The sequence below is a fragment of the Scylla paramamosain genome, chromosome 10, assembly GCF_035594125.1.
Source record: "Scylla paramamosain isolate STU-SP2022 chromosome 10, ASM3559412v1, whole genome shotgun sequence".
In the NCBI taxonomy this organism is placed as follows: Eukaryota; Metazoa; Arthropoda; class Malacostraca; order Decapoda; family Portunidae; genus Scylla; species Scylla paramamosain.
In genome coordinates, this window is record NC_087160.1 from 28526932 (window position 1) to 28544431 (window position 17500).

The 17500-nt window shown below is 44.5% G+C and overlaps 1 protein-coding gene across 3 annotated transcripts in view; it reads left to right on the forward strand.

Moving 5' to 3' along the window:
* The window catches only part of LOC135104490 (uncharacterized), a 101014-nt gene that overhangs the window by 16637 nt on the left and 66877 nt on the right, over window positions 1-17500 (forward strand). The window contains exon 2 of one of the 3 annotated variants that reach the window (XR_010270457.1): window positions 4361-4788. The exons of the other annotated variants lie outside the window; for them this stretch is intronic. The gene's annotated coding sequence lies outside the window, so the exon portion shown is untranslated. Of the gene's footprint in view, window positions 1-4360; window positions 4789-17500 lie in introns of those variants that run through there. 3 annotated transcript variants of the gene reach the window in all.

Consider the following 17500-nt stretch of genomic DNA (forward strand, 5'->3'; position numbering starts at 1 on the left):
ATTTTAATTACACCATTTTTTATCCATTAAGTCATTTCCGTTACTTTTTCAAGAACAAAAATAACAAACGTGCTGAATTATTATTATTTTCTATTTATGTCTTTGTTTCTTTTTTTTCTTCCTTCTTTCTTTTTCTGTCCTTTCTTTCTAATCTCTCCTTTCTCCCACAGTGAAGCAATGCAGCGTGTGACAAGATCGTAGGGAGGTTAGAGGACTATTCGCGTGGCGTGACTGGTATTACATGTAACTGCAATGTGAAAAGAAACGTAGAAAAATAATAGAGATAATGGGAGAGTGAATGCCTTGCCCGTCACTGTGAAGCCCATTTGTTGAGAGAGAGAGAGAGAGAGAGAGAGAGAGAGAGAGAGAGAGAGAGAGAGAGAGAGAGAGAGAGAGAGAGAGAGACGAAATAAGAAAGTACACACATCACTCGAAGCCAAGCAAATTATTTAAAATGGCTGAGTTTGGCATTTCTCTGACGTGTGTGTGTGTGTGTGTGTGTTTACAGCCATTCCCACTCCATACAGGCAAACCAAGTGTATTCAGGTGTGAAAAGAATGTGCAGGGGAAGTTGTTAAAATTATTGTGGTGGAAATTATTAAGCAAGGATTCCACGTAAAACACCTGCTTGCGGCGCTCGTAACTTTACCTGGTGGGGACGCACTTACTTACCTGGCAGTACTGCACGTGACCTTCATCATCACGGGAGTCGTTCACGCGTCACACTCATATCTGGGATACGAGTCGACGTGGAGGTTGTTTATTGGCGCATCTTGGGTTCATTTTGTATTCTGTGCCTCGTTTGGAACCCTCTCGACACACACACACACACACACACACACACACACACACACACACACACTCCTCCTTATTAACAACGTACCTTTTTCAGCTTTTTCTTCCTCCCTTCTACGACTTAAATTTTCTCCCTGAAGTGTGTCAAGCCTTTAAATTCCTCCTGCAGCTGAGAATTATTCCAAGGTACACACTTCCCCCTTGGAGCGTGACAGCACACACACACACACACACACACACACACACACACACACACGGTAACCAAGGAACATATACTTATTTTCCTCCTCCTTAATTCCCACTACCTCAGATCCTTAGAGAGCACAGCAAACCCTTTTAATCCCCTCAAAATTATTCCCACATCCACCTACTTTCCTTCACATGACACACGGGACACGGGGGCACTAACCTTGGAAACACTTCGTATCCTTCCCTGCTCTGTATCTTCGTTGCTCAGGCTTAGATTGTCAGATGGATGCTTTCTTATTCTTCTTCACAAACACGATTGTTGTATAAGCGTCTGCCTCAGAAACAGCTTGTCTCATCCTCTTCGTTTCTCCAACTTCCCATGTCCTAACTTGTCTTGGGAGTGTTTTTTTAAGGTTTGTTATTGCCACACTAAAACTGAACATGACATGAATGCTTCCTCTCTGTGATCTACTATCTTGGGAATCCTTTATTTTGGCTCTTCTTTTCTCTAACTTCCTGTGCCTTATTGTTGTCTTAGGGGTATTTTTAAGCTTTGTCTTTGTTACACACACAAATGAAAATGAAACAAAAATAAAATAGAATGAAATGAAATGACAGCATATCAGGATTTCTCTCCTACGCCTGCAGCTATACAGACACACAAAGCCATGAATACTTAATTTCGTGTCTACTCTTTTTTCGAATCCCTCTGCCTCGAATTTTCTCAAGAGTCTTATTATCCTCTCCAAAACTAACCATAACCTAAAGATTCCCTCTCCATTCTAACCATAATGGCTCACTAACCCAGAAATACTCTTTTTTTTTTTTTTTAACTCTTCTTCCTACCTCACAATTTCTTAAGGATAGTTCACGTCTTATTATCCTCATGAATATCTACCTCAGCACACGAGAACCTCCTCCCCGCGCCCTGAGCCACACAACCACAGTGACTCAGGGCCAGTACATCTCGTTCACTCGTTCCTCCAAATTCATGTCGTAGAATTTTTCAAGGATACGCTTAAGCCCTGACATTTCACACACACACACACACACACACACACACACACACACACACACACACACACACACACACACACACACGCACAAATGAGCATAGCGTGTGAATATTTCATAGCTACGTAAGCCTCTAGCCGCACTCACTCGCGCACCAGGGACCATTCTGTCTTGTGTTCTCTTATTTTCTTTCTACGTTTGCTGTAATGGCTTAGACTTTCATAAGGGTATTTTTTTTTAGTCTTCTTATTCCTTCCGCACACACACATACACCTCAAAATAATATATATATATATATATATATATATATATATATATATATATATATATATATATATATATATATATATATATATATATATATATATATATATATAAATAATGTTAAATAAATAAATTAAAAGTCATCATTATTATCATTATTATCATCATCATCATCATTATCATCATCGTCATTGTCGTCGTCGCCATCACTCATCATCAGCGTCTATGATTTCAATGCAGTCTCTACTCACCTTTCTCGCCTGTCTGTTTGTTCCTCCTCAGCACACGAGTACCAGGCCTCAGAAAACAAACACATATAGGAGTCTAACCTAACCTAACCTAACCTAACCTAACCTAACCTAGCCAAACCTAACCTAACCTAACCTAACCTAACCTAACCTAACCTAGCGTAACCTAACCTAACCTAACCTAACCTAACCTAACCCAACCTAGCCTAACCTAACCTAACCTAACCTAACCTAACCTAACCTAACCTAACACATATAGGAGTCTAACCTAACCTAACCTAACCTAACCTAACCTAACCTAACCTAACACATATAGGAGTCTAACCTAACCTAACCTAACCTAACCTAACCTAACCTAACCTAACCTAGCCAAACCTAACCTAACCTAACCTAACCTAACCTAACCTAAAGCAACACAACAAAAACAACACAAGCAGTCTGACCTAACGCAATGTAACAGCACTGACACAAGAGTTAACCAGTTTTCTCAATCATTCATCCCTTTTACTGGTAAACTCTGGAACTCCCTGCCTACTTCTGTATTTCCGCCTTCCTATGACTTAAATTCCTTCAAGAGGGAGGTTTCAAGACACTTATTCATCAATTTTTGACTACTGCTATATGACCCTTTTATGGGACTGGCATTTCAGTGGGCATTTTTTTTTATTTGATTTTTGTTGCCCTTGGCCAGTGTCCTTCCTACGTAAAAAAAATAAAAAAAACAACAACAACACAAAGTCTAACCTAACCTAACGGAACACAACACACCACACACAGTCTAGCCTAACCTAACTTAACAAACCTAACCTAACCTAACACAACAGAACACAGTCTAACCTAACCTACTAACGCAACACAGCGTAGCACAACACAAACCTAACCTAACCTAACACAGCAGAACCGTCTAACCACAACACAACACAAACCTAATCTAATCTAACGTAACACAACACAACACGAAACAAACACTCTAACTTTGCGGAACACAACACAACACAAACAGTCCAATCCAACCTAACCTAAAACGGCAATGCAACACAATACGACACACTCTAACTTAACCTAACCTAACCTAACGCAACACAACACAGCACTGTCTGCCTTGCCTCAGTTCTCCCTCCTGCGTCTCACATTCTTTCCGGCGCATCAGGTCACCTTGGCAACTAATAAGACACCTAATTGGCTTTCTTCCTCCTCGTAATGGCACTTATGAGTTTATCTTTATAGTATCTTTCGTTATAATTCGTTTTTTTTCTTTTTTCTGTTTCTCGTGTTTAGTTTCATTTCATTTTTCAGTCAGAGAGGGAGAGAGAGAGAGAGAGAGAGAGAGAGAGAGAGAGAGAGAGAGAGAGAGAGAGAGAGAGAGAGAGAGAGAGAGAGTATATTATCTTCATCTTTTCACTGTTACTGCTAACTCAAAATAAATAAATAAATAAATAGATAAATAAATAAATAAATAAATAAGTAACTGTAAAAATAACCATGAGTAACAATAACAAAAACATAAGTAAAAAAAAATTGTGTATATGTGTGTGTGTGTGTATAATCACCATGAGGCATCCAGATATGTACTGTATGTTTATATGTATGTATGTATGTATGTATTCCACGTCATACACATTCCACTCTCGTCTACTCGCCTTTCTTCACGCAGGCTTCGCTCCATCCTGGCGATGATTAGATGGTTCAGTCTCGCCGATTCACTCATTTTCGATCTGGCTTCACCTGTTCCTCAAAAGTTCATTAATTGCATCGTGTCTGCTTTGCTCTGCTTCCTGTGTGTGTGTGTGTGTGTGTGTGTGTGTGTGTGTGTGCTATGCCCTGTCACTAATGAGTTTTCTCTTTTGCAGGTAAGAGCCGAGTCTTCTCTCACATCCAGCCGACACAGGTGAGAGAGAGAGAGAGAGAGAGAGAGAGAGAGAGAGAGAGAGAGAGAGAGAGAGAGAATGATATATGAAGTAAACAAATCTCACGTCCTTCTCTTCCCTCCTTCCTCTCTCTCCCCTCCTCCCTGCCCTCCACAAACTACCGCAGGCCCCTTACGTGATCCACAGAGCCGTAACGAGAGCTGAGGATCGCCGGTTGTTATGACGCCGGATTAACGCCAGGGGAGGGGAGGGGAGGGGAGAGAGGGAGGGAGGGAGAGAAAAAGGGAGAGGAGGGGAGTGAGGTGAGGATAGGGAGGATAGACAAGGCACTGATGGAGAGGAAGGGAGGTGATGAGATGAAGGATGGTTAAGGGAGGAGAGAGGAGGAGGAGGAGGAGGAGGGGGAGGAGGAGGAGGAGGAGGAGGAGGAGGAGAAGAAAGAGGAGATGGAGGAATGAGGAAGGAAACTAATTGAAAGGAATAGTTGAGGGAGGAAATATAATAGATGAAAACTGGGAAGGGGTAAAAGAGAAAGGGAAGAGAGACGAAGGGCAAGCGAATACTATGATGAAGAGAGAGAGAGAGAGAGAGAGAGAGAGAGAGAGAGAGAGAGAGAGAGAGAGAGAGAGATGGGAATGTCATTGGTGGTAGTGGAGAGGGACTGGCCAGGATTAAGGGACATTTAGCACGTGTGTATGAGTGCGCGGTGGTGCTGCATCACCTCACAGTTATTAGTGTTGGCGTGTATTAATTGGCGTACTGGAATGCATCCGTGTAGCTTTTTATTTATCTTTATTTACTGCACCAGTTTTATAGCCGGAATTAATGAAAGAACTAGGCTGGTTTGAGCGGAATTGGGCTACAAATTACGTGACTGGCCTACGCTGCTGCAGATTGGGCTGGATTGCGTGAACTGGATGCAAATTACTTTAGAGGACTGGGATTACGTTGTGTTGGAGTGGACTGGACCGTGGGAGACCGTGACAGACTGGACTAGACTGACTTTTAAAACTAATGTACATATACAGTCTGTGCGAAAAGTTACAAATTACTCTTTGACCTCGAGTTAGGAATTGAATGAAATTGGTAGGACTGGGTCAAAGATGGGCTCATTGACTGCTGTAGAGGATGCAAGTCATTATTCTCAAGTATTTCCACCACGTCTTGTCTCGGCAACTTCTAACAGGCTCCAGGGGAAGTTGTGATTTTCAAGAAGCCTGTGTTCATAATTCTAGTGATAGTTTTAATAAGTTTTCTGTCAATGATGAAAAAAAAATAGCATGAAAACCAGATCAATCATCATTGTGGCCTTTGAAAAATATTCCTATGTCGTTATACCCTCGGCCTTAAGTCCTGTAATCTGAAAACCTACCAATTATCAGGTTTCGCAAGGAGATTACCAGTAAATCAGAGGACTTTAGATAGAGCCATAAGTCTGTAGCTGACTAACACATAATTCTCACTTCCACGCCGCTCATCGTTTTACCCTCATCCTTAAGTCTTGTGATCTGCTTAAGATCCAATGTGCGCCACGTTCTCCAACGAGGCTGACAGCAGATGACATGATTTTTTATTAAGGGATGCGAGTCGTTAATTCGTGGTTGGTAACTGAGTAACATACTTTTTTACCCTCAGCCTTAAGTCCTGCGATCTTAAAAAAAAAAAAAAAAAAAAAAAAACAGTTATCAGATTTTGCAAGGGAACTATCAATAAATCAGAGGACTTTTGATTAAGGAACAGGAGTCGTTAGTTAGTGGTCGGTGGGTGAGTAACAAAACATTCTCACTTCCACGTTCTTTATCATTTCACTGTTCCCTCTCCACGCTGAACAGTAGCAGACGTACCAGTGATCTATCAAAAAAAAATCTACCAATTGTTAGATTTTGTAGAGAGGCTGTCAGCAGATTTGATTATATTTGAATACAGTAAAGCGTAAAACACAGTGGGAAGGAATGCATAAAGTAACTCGACTTGTGGTGGCTGTACGAGTGTAAGGCAACGCAGTATTCAGGATGAGGGACGGACCTCCACTGTACTCGACATCAGATAATCCTCAGTAGTTATCTTCCTTGAGGGGCGACAGAAGAGGGTATAAAGGGCTGGGGAGAGGAGGAGGAAGAGGAATAGGAGTAAGAGGAGAGGGGAAAAAAAGTGAGAGGAAGGGAGGGGTGTAACGTGTGTTGAAAGATGAGAGTGAGACGACAAAGAGGGGAGGTGTGACAGGGAGAGTAAGGAGACAGTAGCCAAAAACAAGATGTAACAGATGTGAGTGGAGAGAGAGAGAGAGAGAGAGAGAGAGAGAGAGAGAGAGAGAGAGAGAGAGAGAGAGAGAGAGAGAGAGTTGTTGGAGATAAAGGTGAAAAAGAACAAGAGGAAGAAAAGATGTGGAAGCGAGAAGTGAAAGATGAAATGAAGGATAAAAGTAAAGGAACCAAGAAATATAAGCGCAAAAGTGAGATAGGAACACGATAGTAAAAATGGAGAGAGAGAGAGAGAGAGAGAGAGAGAGAGAGAGAGAGAGAGAGAGAGAGAGAGAGAGAGAGAGAGAGAGAGAGAGTGGTTAAGTTTCTATCGGAAAGACTAGGGAACTATGCAATAATGTCTTACAAAATCTTGCGTGGATAGATAGAGGTTGAGGTGATAGTGTAGTATTAGTATTAGTAGTAGTAGTAGTAGTAGTAGTAGCTGTTGTTGTTGTTGATACATCTACCTTCTACTATTTAGGGTGGAGAGGGAACCGTTATCTAGAAGTCACACAGATTCAAACTTCGCGCCGTCTTCCGTCACCCCCTCATCTCCCCATCGCCTCCCTTCTCTCATTCTCCTTTTACCAACACTTATCATTAACTCAGCCTTCCTAATGCATGCTGTGCCACTCTTAAATCACCATAATTAATTACAGTGAAATTTTCCTCCAACTGTGGCTGAGGAAAGGAATTGTGATGTTTTTAGTGATTAATGTTTCTCTCGGCACGCGTCTGTCAGTGAGGTGGGATCTCTGCAGCTCACGAGTGACACTGTTCTGGGTGGCGCCGTGTTGTGTTAGCATGGTGGTGTGTGTGGTGACGTGTGCTGGTTGTCATTGTGGTTTTGACGTGCTGGTTGAAGCTTTAAGGAATTCTGGCTGCTCCTGAATGAGGTGAGTGTTCCCTGGGTCACGATGGATGTCCTGGGGAAGTGGGTGAAGGTGGCAGAGGAGAGTTTTAGGCTTTCCTGTAATGCGTCATTGAAGTGCTCGAGGCGTGAGGGCTAGGCTGGTAGTGGTGGCGACTCTCCTTGTTCATTTAGTGTTGTATGTCACTCTCATGCCATCGTTTCTTAGTTCCTTAACGTGTTTCAGCTTCAGGATGTTTCAGTGCATATGATTGGCTAATGAGGTAAATGAGGCAATGGTCTTGTTACACTTGACTCGTTTCTGCCCCTCCTCGCCCCATCTCACTCCCTCCTTATCCCGTCTTTTACCCTCCTCATCACCTCTCCCTACCTTCTCACCCCCGCTTCCTACCTCCTCATCCCTGCTTCCTACCTCCTCACCCCGGCTCTCTCCCTCCTCATCCCCGCCCCTCCCTCCCCTCCGTTAGGTAATTGAGTGCTCAAGACTGATGCCGCATTGCAGGTGAAATGCAATAGATTTATAAACTATCTACCACCGCCTTACTCTTTGCCCCTTGAAGTATTTTTTTCGTCGATAAATTCCGAGTCAAAATTTCTTAAGTTCCGTTGTTTTTCGGTGCGGGTTGCCAACCATTCAGCATTGTGGTGTTAATTTCATCCTTAAATTTGGCCACATTCCTGTGAAGAAGAGAGACAGACATACTAATATATACTGAGTGCTTTAAGTAATACAAGGACAAAAGGAACAGAAGAGATGAAAAAGTAAGGAAAGAAAAGAGAAGATAGAGAGGTAGACAAGGTAGCAGCGAGGGCAGGAGCGAGGCAGGGAGAGAGGGACGTGAGGTGAAAGGATGTGGAGAATTGGTAAGTGGGAAGGAGTGAAAGATGGGATGCGTTTTTCTTCTCTGGGCCGCAAAATGCATAACCATTTGCCACCTACGTCTGCCTTCCTGACTGTCTCTCTCTGTCTCTCCCTGTTTTTCCATTTCCCTCCGTGTTAGGCTGCATATTTCTGTCTCTGCATCTGTACCTCTCTCTCTCTCTCTCTCTCTCTCTCTCTCTCTCTCTCTCTGTGTGTGTGTGTGTGTGTGTGTGTGTGTGTGTGTGTGTGTGTGTGTTTGTAGGTAGGTAGGTACTTATCTACTCTTATTCCATCAAGAAACAATTGAATATAAAAATTTAGGTAGAAGTCTAGGCTAATCTGGGAATGAAACAAAGGATGCATGCAGGAGGACAGTGAATGGAGGGGTGAAAACGAAGGCTCTAGGGAGGAAAGACTTGAATATAAGGGAAGCGTATAGAAAAAGAACTCTATAATTGGATGAATGAGAGAGAGAGAGAGAGAGAGAGAGAGAGAGAGAGAGAGAGAGAGAGAGAGAGAGAGAGAGAGAGAGCGGACATTTTTATGGGGGAAGTTTCGGTAAAAGGAGGAAGAGGAGAGTAGTGAGAGGGAATTATAAAGCACCCAGTAAATGTATGGTCAGAGAGAGAGAGATTTGAGAAAGATCCCTCCAACCTTCCCTCCATCTCTTCCATCCCTCTCTCCATCTCTCTCTCTCTCTCTCTCTATTGCTCTTCTCCCTTTCGATCTCTTCCTCTGCCTCCCTTGCACTGCCCCAGACTGTCACCCTAACATATCGCCTCCCTCCCATCCGTCCCTCTTTCGCCCTCTCTCTCGTCCGTCCCCCTCCGCCTCCCTCTCCCTCTCCCCCACGGAGGATGCTCGCGGGGGATCAGACGTGTGGGTGTGTAATCCGCGCCTGTCACGCTCTCTGTTTTTCATGTTGATGTGTGTGTGTGTGTGTGTGTGTGTGTGTGTGTGTGTGTGTGTGTGATATGTGAAAGTTGCTCATCAACTCATGCATACATACATACATACATATATACTTCCATCCATCCATCCATCCATCCATACATACATACATACATACATACATACATACATACATACATACACACGTTCTAATAAATTAAGCAAAACTAAACTTCATAAAAAAAAATCAACGCATAAAAGTTCTTGAAAAAAATAAAGTAAAGAAATAACGAAAAGAACATAAAAAAAACCGAGAAAAGAGTAAACTTCATAAAAAAAAACGCATAAAAACTTTAAGATATAAAATAAAAGATAACGAAAAAAAAAACGAAAACACGAGAAAACAATAATAATCAACGGATAAACAAGACAAGACAAGACAGACAGACAGACAGACAGGCAGGCAGACAGTAGTAGCAGTAAGAAGCCAAGCAGTCACGAACACCTGTCAGACGAGACAAGTCATCCATCCAGGTGTGCATCCGCCAATCATTTAACCTTTTTCCTTACCCCCTTTCCCCCCGGTCTTCAGGTGAGCTTCAGGTGGATGCCTCGCTCACTCAGGCGGGCAGGGGGACTCAATCCAGCTGCTCATACACACCACGGAATGTGAGGGAGGGAGGGTTATGAGGGTGATAAGGAGGGAAGTGGAGGGGGAGGGTGGAGGGAACCTTGACAGTGCTGCTGGGTTATGGAGGTACTAAGGGGGTGGCAAGGGCGTATGTGGGTGGTGGAATGTGCGTGAGGATGCTTGGGAGGAGGAGGAGGAGGAGGAGGAGGAGGAGGAGGAGGAGGAGGAGGAGGAGGAGGAGGATGGATGTGTGAAGGTCGTGAGGGCTGGGAAGGTTGGCTGGTGATAGTGGTGATGGTGGATGGAATGCTCTCGTGGTGGAGTGGTGGGGTGGTGGAGGGACATCTTGAGACTGAATGGACAAGGGGAGAGGTCGTCATGTGGAATTATTGAGTGGAAGCTTGCATGTGGGTGCCTGATCAGGAGGTGCAGGAATGTGTGTGCATGTGTATGTTCGATTGTAAAACCAACAAGTGGATGGGGCTGGGTGAGTACGTATGGTGCGAGGAGGTAATGGGAGGTGGAGGAGCAGGTGCAAGTGGAGGAGGAAGAGGTGGAGGCGTCAGAGTAACGAGTCGTTTGTTTCGAGGTAGGTGAAGGGGCTAATGATGAGAAATGAGGGAGGGGAAAGGGAAGGGGGATGGAGGAGGAGGGAGGGAGGGGGAGGAAAGAAGAGAGCTTGAAGGATGTTCTGAAGGGAGAGATGCTGGAGGAGGAGAGAGGAAGACCAATAAAGATGAAAGAAGTGCTTAAAGGGGAAAGAAAAAGAGGAGGAAGATGATGATGAGGAAACTGGATGCTCGTGGGAGGAAAATGAGGGAAGTCTATAGGAAAAATAAACTGGAGGAAAAGAGAACTGAACCAAGAAATTAATCGGGAAATAAGGAGGAGAAACAATTGAGGAAAGAATGAATAAAGAGAAAGAAAGGAGAACAAAGTATTGGAGGAAGTAAGGTAGGAATTCACAGAAGGAAAAGAAAGGAAACGAAAGAAGGAAGAATTAATAGAGACACAGAGATAGATGGATGGAAAAAAATAATATACACAGATGGAATGAGGAGGAGGAGGAGGAGGAGAAGGAGATGGTTTAGAGAAATTGAAGGAAGGAAGAGGTAGTGAACAGAAGAGGAAGAGTAAATAAGGTAGTTAGTGGAGGGGAGGCAAGGGTGGGGGAGGGAGTGAATGGGTGTGTGTAATGACTTTCACCCCACTGCTTGCTAACGGGGGAGGGGGAAGGGGTCAATTTGTTAAGGGGTGGTAGTTACTGTCGGGAATAAGGAACGTATATAATTTAATTGTTCCTCCTTGCTTCCTCCTCCTTCTCCTCCTCTTCCTTTATTTACTCTCTTAATAAACTGGTCTTTTTGTAACGGCAGCACGAGGAGCAGCAGGAGTTGTAATGTCGTCTGCGTTGTTGCTTTCTTTGTTTATTACTTTTAATCTTGGTCTTATTCTTATTAGTGTTCTCCTCGTTATTACAAACCACCACAACCGCCGCCGCCACCACCACCACCACCACCACCACCACCACCAGTGGCAACAATGACATTTGCATCAAGAACAGCTACTACTACTACTACTACTACTACTACTACTACTACTACGACTATCACTACTCAGCAAAAATCACAACTACTACTACTACTACTACTACTACTACTACTACTACTACTACTACCTCTTTTACAACAACAACAACAGCAACAGCACCAACCACCACCACCACCACCACCACTAGCAGCAGCATTACAGTGTTGGTCCGGTCATCACATCTGGTGGTTCGCGTATCGCCCCATGAAAGAAAAAGAACCTTAAATGTCACTGAATGTTACATATTACTAAATACATGAAGTTAGTTGCAGCTTGGGTATCTCTCTCTCTCTCTCTCTCTCTCTCTCTCTCTCTCTCTCTCTCTCTCTCTCTCTCTCTCTCTCTTTTTTACTTAGTCATTCTTTCTATTCATTTTTCCTCATTTCTTTTTCTACCTTTTATTTACTTTTCTCATTTCTTTGTTTGCTCGTTTGTCTCTGTTCATTTGTTGAGGAAGACCTTGACCTGCTGCGAGAGAGAGAGAGAGAGAGAGAGAGAGAGAGAGAGAGAGAGAGAGAGAGAGAGAGAGAGAGAGATCCTTTGTGTTCCCTTTCCTCAGTCTGTCGTGATGTCCCCCCCACCTTTTTCGGACACACACACACACACACACACACACACACACACACACACACACACACACACACACACACACACAATCATGGGGTCATCTTTCATCGTCCTCCTCCATACCAAAACTCTCTCTCTCTCTCTCTCTCTCTCTCTCTCTCTCTCTCTCTCTCTCTCTCTCTCTCTCTCTCTCTCTCTCTCTCTCTCTCTCTCTCTCTAACTTTCTATTCTTTAAAAGTTAGTCATGCAATTCTCAAAAGAGCGGGTGACTTTTTCAAGACTACACAAGCTTTTTTTTTTTGTGTGTGTTAATTCTCTTGGGAGGTCGAGGGAGGAGATTATGCTAGGCTCATTATTTTAAGCATTTTAAGTATTGCAATTACTCTTCAAGTGGACGCGGAGGTGATCCCATAAATCGCCGCGGTGCACCGACCTAAAAAGAAAAAAAAAAAAAAAGAAGAAAAAATAGACCGCAACCTGTTTTCTAAAGCCATTTATTAAGGTCGCGAAGATAATGGCCAGTTTTCAGCACCGCTCTTTTATACACTTTTCCAAGGCCACTTTTTTCATTCATCTTTTTTTTTCCTTTGTTTTCTGTTTTGTCTTCTAAACTTTTTTCCCTCTTTTCTGTTGATTCTACCTTCTGATCTTTTTTTTGTTTTTAATTCCTTCCAATGTTTTATGCTATGTGGTATTCTTTTTTGTGCTTTCATTTGTATGCCTTCATTATATTTTCCTAATTCATCTAATTTAATTTTTTTTTAATGTTTGTAATTATCTGAATCTTGATATTTTGTCATTTCCCATTTTTATCGCTTCCCTTCCTTTTCGTTCATCATTGTAATCCATTCTTTTTTTATCCCTTCTATCTTTTTGTTCCTTTAAAATGTCGTGCCTTGATTTTTATGGCTTCTATTTATATTCCTCTTTTGTTATCCCCTCTAGTTTTGTGTTTACCTAATTCAAGCATACCTGGAATGTACAGCGTCCCTTTGTGTTGCACAGGCTGCGTTATATATATATATATATATATATATATATATATATATATATATATATATATATATATATATATATATATATATATATATATATATATATATATATATATATATATATATATATATTTATTTATTTATTTATTTATTTATCTTCATGTCCTTAAGTTGCTGTGTTATACAAGAAAACTCAACATTAGGTCTACGTACATCCACAGGCAGGCTTTTTAGTGATTTTTTTTTTTTTTTAATCTTTTTATGCCCTAGATTTTTTTTATTATTTTTTTTATGCCCTAGTTGTAGATTAGGTCAGATTTTTCTTCTTTTTTTCTCTATTTTTAAGTCGGTGTTAATTACGTTCCGGGGTCGCTGTGTGTCATGCAAAATAAAGTCAGTGGAATTTTTTCAAGCGCACGTGTTTTATTTCGTTTTCTCTCCTGTCTTGTATAGTTGTAATTACTATGAGGTATTCTGTCGTATTTTCCCCTTTAATTATCCTGTTTTTGTAAGTGGAGTTGAATTATTTCCTCGCGGGGCAGGAGACGAGGACCGGATCCGTAAACGCTCCAGACTTTGGTTGGGACTGTTTTCAAAGGCCACACAGATGATTAGTCAGGTTCCTAGGGATGTTTTTCCCCAGTGACGATGCAGATCCTTGTGAAAGTATCACTAGAATCATGAAAACACCCTTGAAAGTTCCAATGACTTCCACTACAGATTTTTTGGACGTAGCAGTCGCGATAAGACACAGAGACGTTTGAGAGAAGTAAAGTTCAAGGCGTTAAATTACGACGCAGGTAGAGCTTAGGTAGAGGCGGGGCGGAGCAAGGCAGGGGCACGTTGTGAAGATAGGGAGAGGGGCGAGGAGAAAGGGTTTTAGGGGATGGATGCACGGGGCAGGGGTTAAGTGTTTAGATAAAAGGAGTAAGGGGGAGCTGAGGGGTGTGATGGAGCTGGGGACGCTGTGTTCAGGTAAGGGAACCATTAACAGGGGTGTGGTCTATGAGGAAAACGCGGAGGTGTGTATAGACAGACCTGGGCGAGATAGTACTGGCGGCGCGGCGGAGGGATGCGGGGATGGGGACGGGGAAGGGCCGGGGAGGGGCGGGCACTGGGGGAGGAGAAGGCGAGTCGGCAAACTGGTTCTCTCTTCAGAAGTGGAGTGAAGGAAGAAGGTCTTTGTGGTTGTTTTTGCCGCGTGTGTGGAAATGGACCAAGAACTGACACAGAAATCCACCCAACGCTGCCTCGCCTTTGCTTTTGCTCTTGCTGGTGGTGGTGGTGGTGGTGGTGGTGGTGGTGGTGGTGGTGGTGGTGCTCCTGTACCATCTATCTACCCCCCGCGGACCACACACACACACACACACACACACACACACACACACACACACACACACACACACACACACACACACACACACAGACCACCATGCTCATACGCATAGCTGTATGTAGGCATTTTTTGGTTTTGCCTTAATAGCTCTGTATTCTCTCTCTCTCTCTCTCTCTCTCTCTCTCTCTCTCTCTCTCTCTCTCTCTCTCTCTCTCTCTCTCTCTCTCTCTCTCTCTCTCTCTCTCTCTCTTCACTACACCTCTCCATCTTTCCTGCCTTTCTTAAACGTTTCTCATCCATATTTTTTCCTCCACCGCCTTTTTCACTTTCTCCTCCTCCTCCTCCTCCTCCTCCTCCTTCTCCTCCTCCTCCTCCTCCTCCTCCTCCTCCTCCTCCTCCTCCTCCTCCTCCTCCTCCACTTTATATCTTCCTTTTATGATTGTCTCATTCCTTACCTTTCATTGCACATTTTATATATTTCCTCCTTCGCACCTCCTCCTCCTCGTCCTTCATCATGCCTGCCTTTTCATCTCCTTTTATTACCTGTGCCACTTCCTCTCACGTATACCACACACATGCGTCCCCCTGCTCATTTCTCTTCTCCTCGCCCTCCCCCTCCCGCCCAGTTGCCCCTTGCGTTCTAGCCCTGTCCCCCCTAACACCCAGCCACGCCCCGTTCAGCCCCGCCCTGACACACACTCACCAATGTCACGGATTTCTGGCCTCCACACCGATTCATGAATACATTACGGGATTCACTGACTCACCCACGTGGAATTTACCTATTTAGTGATGGGTACTAATGATGGGATTAATATTACTGTCTTCTGTTTTTGCTGCTCTTCCTCCTCCTCCTCCTCCTCCTCCTCCTCCACGTGCCAGTAAAGAGTCCAGAAAGATCCAGATGGTCTGTTGCTGTTTGTTTAGCCTTTGTAAACCCTGTTAATTCTTGTAATCCTTCTTCTCCTCCTCTTCCTCTTCCTCCTAATCCTGCATCCCTTCCTCTTCCTCCTCCTCCTCCTTCTCCTCCTTCTACCTCTGCTTCTGCTCCTGCTTCTGCTCCTGCTGCTGCATCTCCTCCTCCTCCTCTTCCTCAAATTCTTCCTTGTCCCTCTCCTCTTTCCCCCTCATTCGCATGCATTTCCTCCTCTTCTCTCCCTTTCCACCTCCTCCGGTTTATACTGTGTGGTGATTTATTTCTTCATGCCCCTTTTGTACCCTGGAACCTCAAAAAACATCTTTTCTCCTCCTCCTCCTCCTCCTCCTCTTCCACCATATCATCATCCTCTTCCACCGCAAACTTCACCATATTTCTGATAGACATTCGTTCTCATAAGCGTGTCACACCTGAAGCCGGATACTCAATACTCGGAGGAGGAGGAGGAGGAGGAGGAGGAGGAGGAGGAGGAGGAGGAGGAGGAGGAGGAGGAGATGCGACAAACACTGAGCACTCCACCTTGATCTTCTTCATCCTCTGTTTTCAAGCGACAGGTGACCCTCGATAATAGACGAGGAGGAGGAGGAGGAGGAGGAGGAGGAGGAGGAGGAGGAGGAGGAGGAGAAAAGATGTGTGCAGGTGGAAGAAAGACAAAGAAAGAAAGAGAAATAGAAAAAAAAGTTAAATAAGTTATGAAAGTGCAGGTGCAGAGAGGAGAAGGAGGAGGAGGAGAAGGAGGAGGAGGAGGAGGAGGAGGAGGAGGAGGAGGAGGAGGAGTAGGAGTAGGATAGACGATTGAAACCTTGTCGACTCATCATACCTGGGCTTCATTTTATCACAGAGAGAGAGAGAGAGAGAGAGAGAGAGAGAGAGAGAGAGAGAGAGAGAGAGAGAGAGAGAGAGAGAGAGAGATTGACACAGACACACAAACGCAGATGACCTTTGCATTGTCGTCTTTGTTCGGGTTATTACTCTCTCTCTCTCTCTCTCTCTCTCTCTCTCTCTCTCTCTCTCTCTCTCTCTCTCTCTCTCTCTCTCTCTCCAAAATTCACGGAGTAAATAAAGAAACAATAGCAGCACTTTCCTCCGCCTCAGAAGCAGTGGAGGGAGGAGAAAAGGGAGAACTGAGGAGGAGGAGGGGAGGGAGGAGAGGGAGACGGACATAATTTTAGGTGACCTGGCCTTTGGGACAGTGACGAAGTAGCGCGCCCGCACACACACACACACACACACACACACACACACACACACACACACACATGACGTATTTCCAATAGAGGAAGAGTTTGATAATTCAGTTAAAAGGAAATGATAGCTTCGTGTGTGTGTGTGTGTGTGTGTCTGTGTGTGTGTGTGTGTGTGTGTGTGTGTACTGCTGGGCATACACAGAAGGAGAGCAGAGGTGCGGCGGCAGAGGGCATATTACAGTGAGCTCCTGCAGGATATTGGCCCTTGCGTGGGGTAAGGGCGGCCAGGGGCGGAAGCGGCGGCAGGGACAGGGCGGAGCTGAAGAGAGGAGGAGGAGGAAGAGGAGTAGGAGGCAGCGGCGGCGTCGGCGGCGGCGGCGGCGATGGCGATGGTGGTGGTGGTTGCGGGCAGTACACTATCACCACCACCACCACCACCACCACCACCACCACCACCACCGCTGCCGCCGCCTCTTCCCCTCTCCCACAATAGGACTCTTCCTTTCCCGCCACCATAATCCCTTTCAGCCAATCACCACCCATCTTGTTGACCCCTTTCTCTATACCAGCCGGTGATTGGTGGAGTGGAAGAGCGGCCATCCAATCAGATGTCATCCTTCACCTCAGCAGGCGGCGGTGTGACTTACAATACTCACCTGTCATCTCCTCCTCCTCCTCCTCCTCCTCCTCCTCCTCCATACACCTGCTGCGGGAGGGAGAGAGGAATGAGGGTGGAGAAGGAAGGAAGGATATAGTAGGAAGGGGAGAGGGGGAGGAAGGAAAGGTGGGGGGTGTCAGTTGTCTCCATCACTGTCTCCACCTCTGTCTCCATTAGTTTAATCATCTCTCTTTTTGATACTGGAGGAGGAGGAGGAGGAGGAGGAGGAGGAGGAGGAGGAGGAGGAGGAGGAGGAGGAGGAAGGCTGGGTATCGAAGGGTTCGTACTCCACAAGAGGACAATGATACCAGCATATGAGAGAGAGAGAGAGAGAGAGAGAGAGAGAGAGAGAGA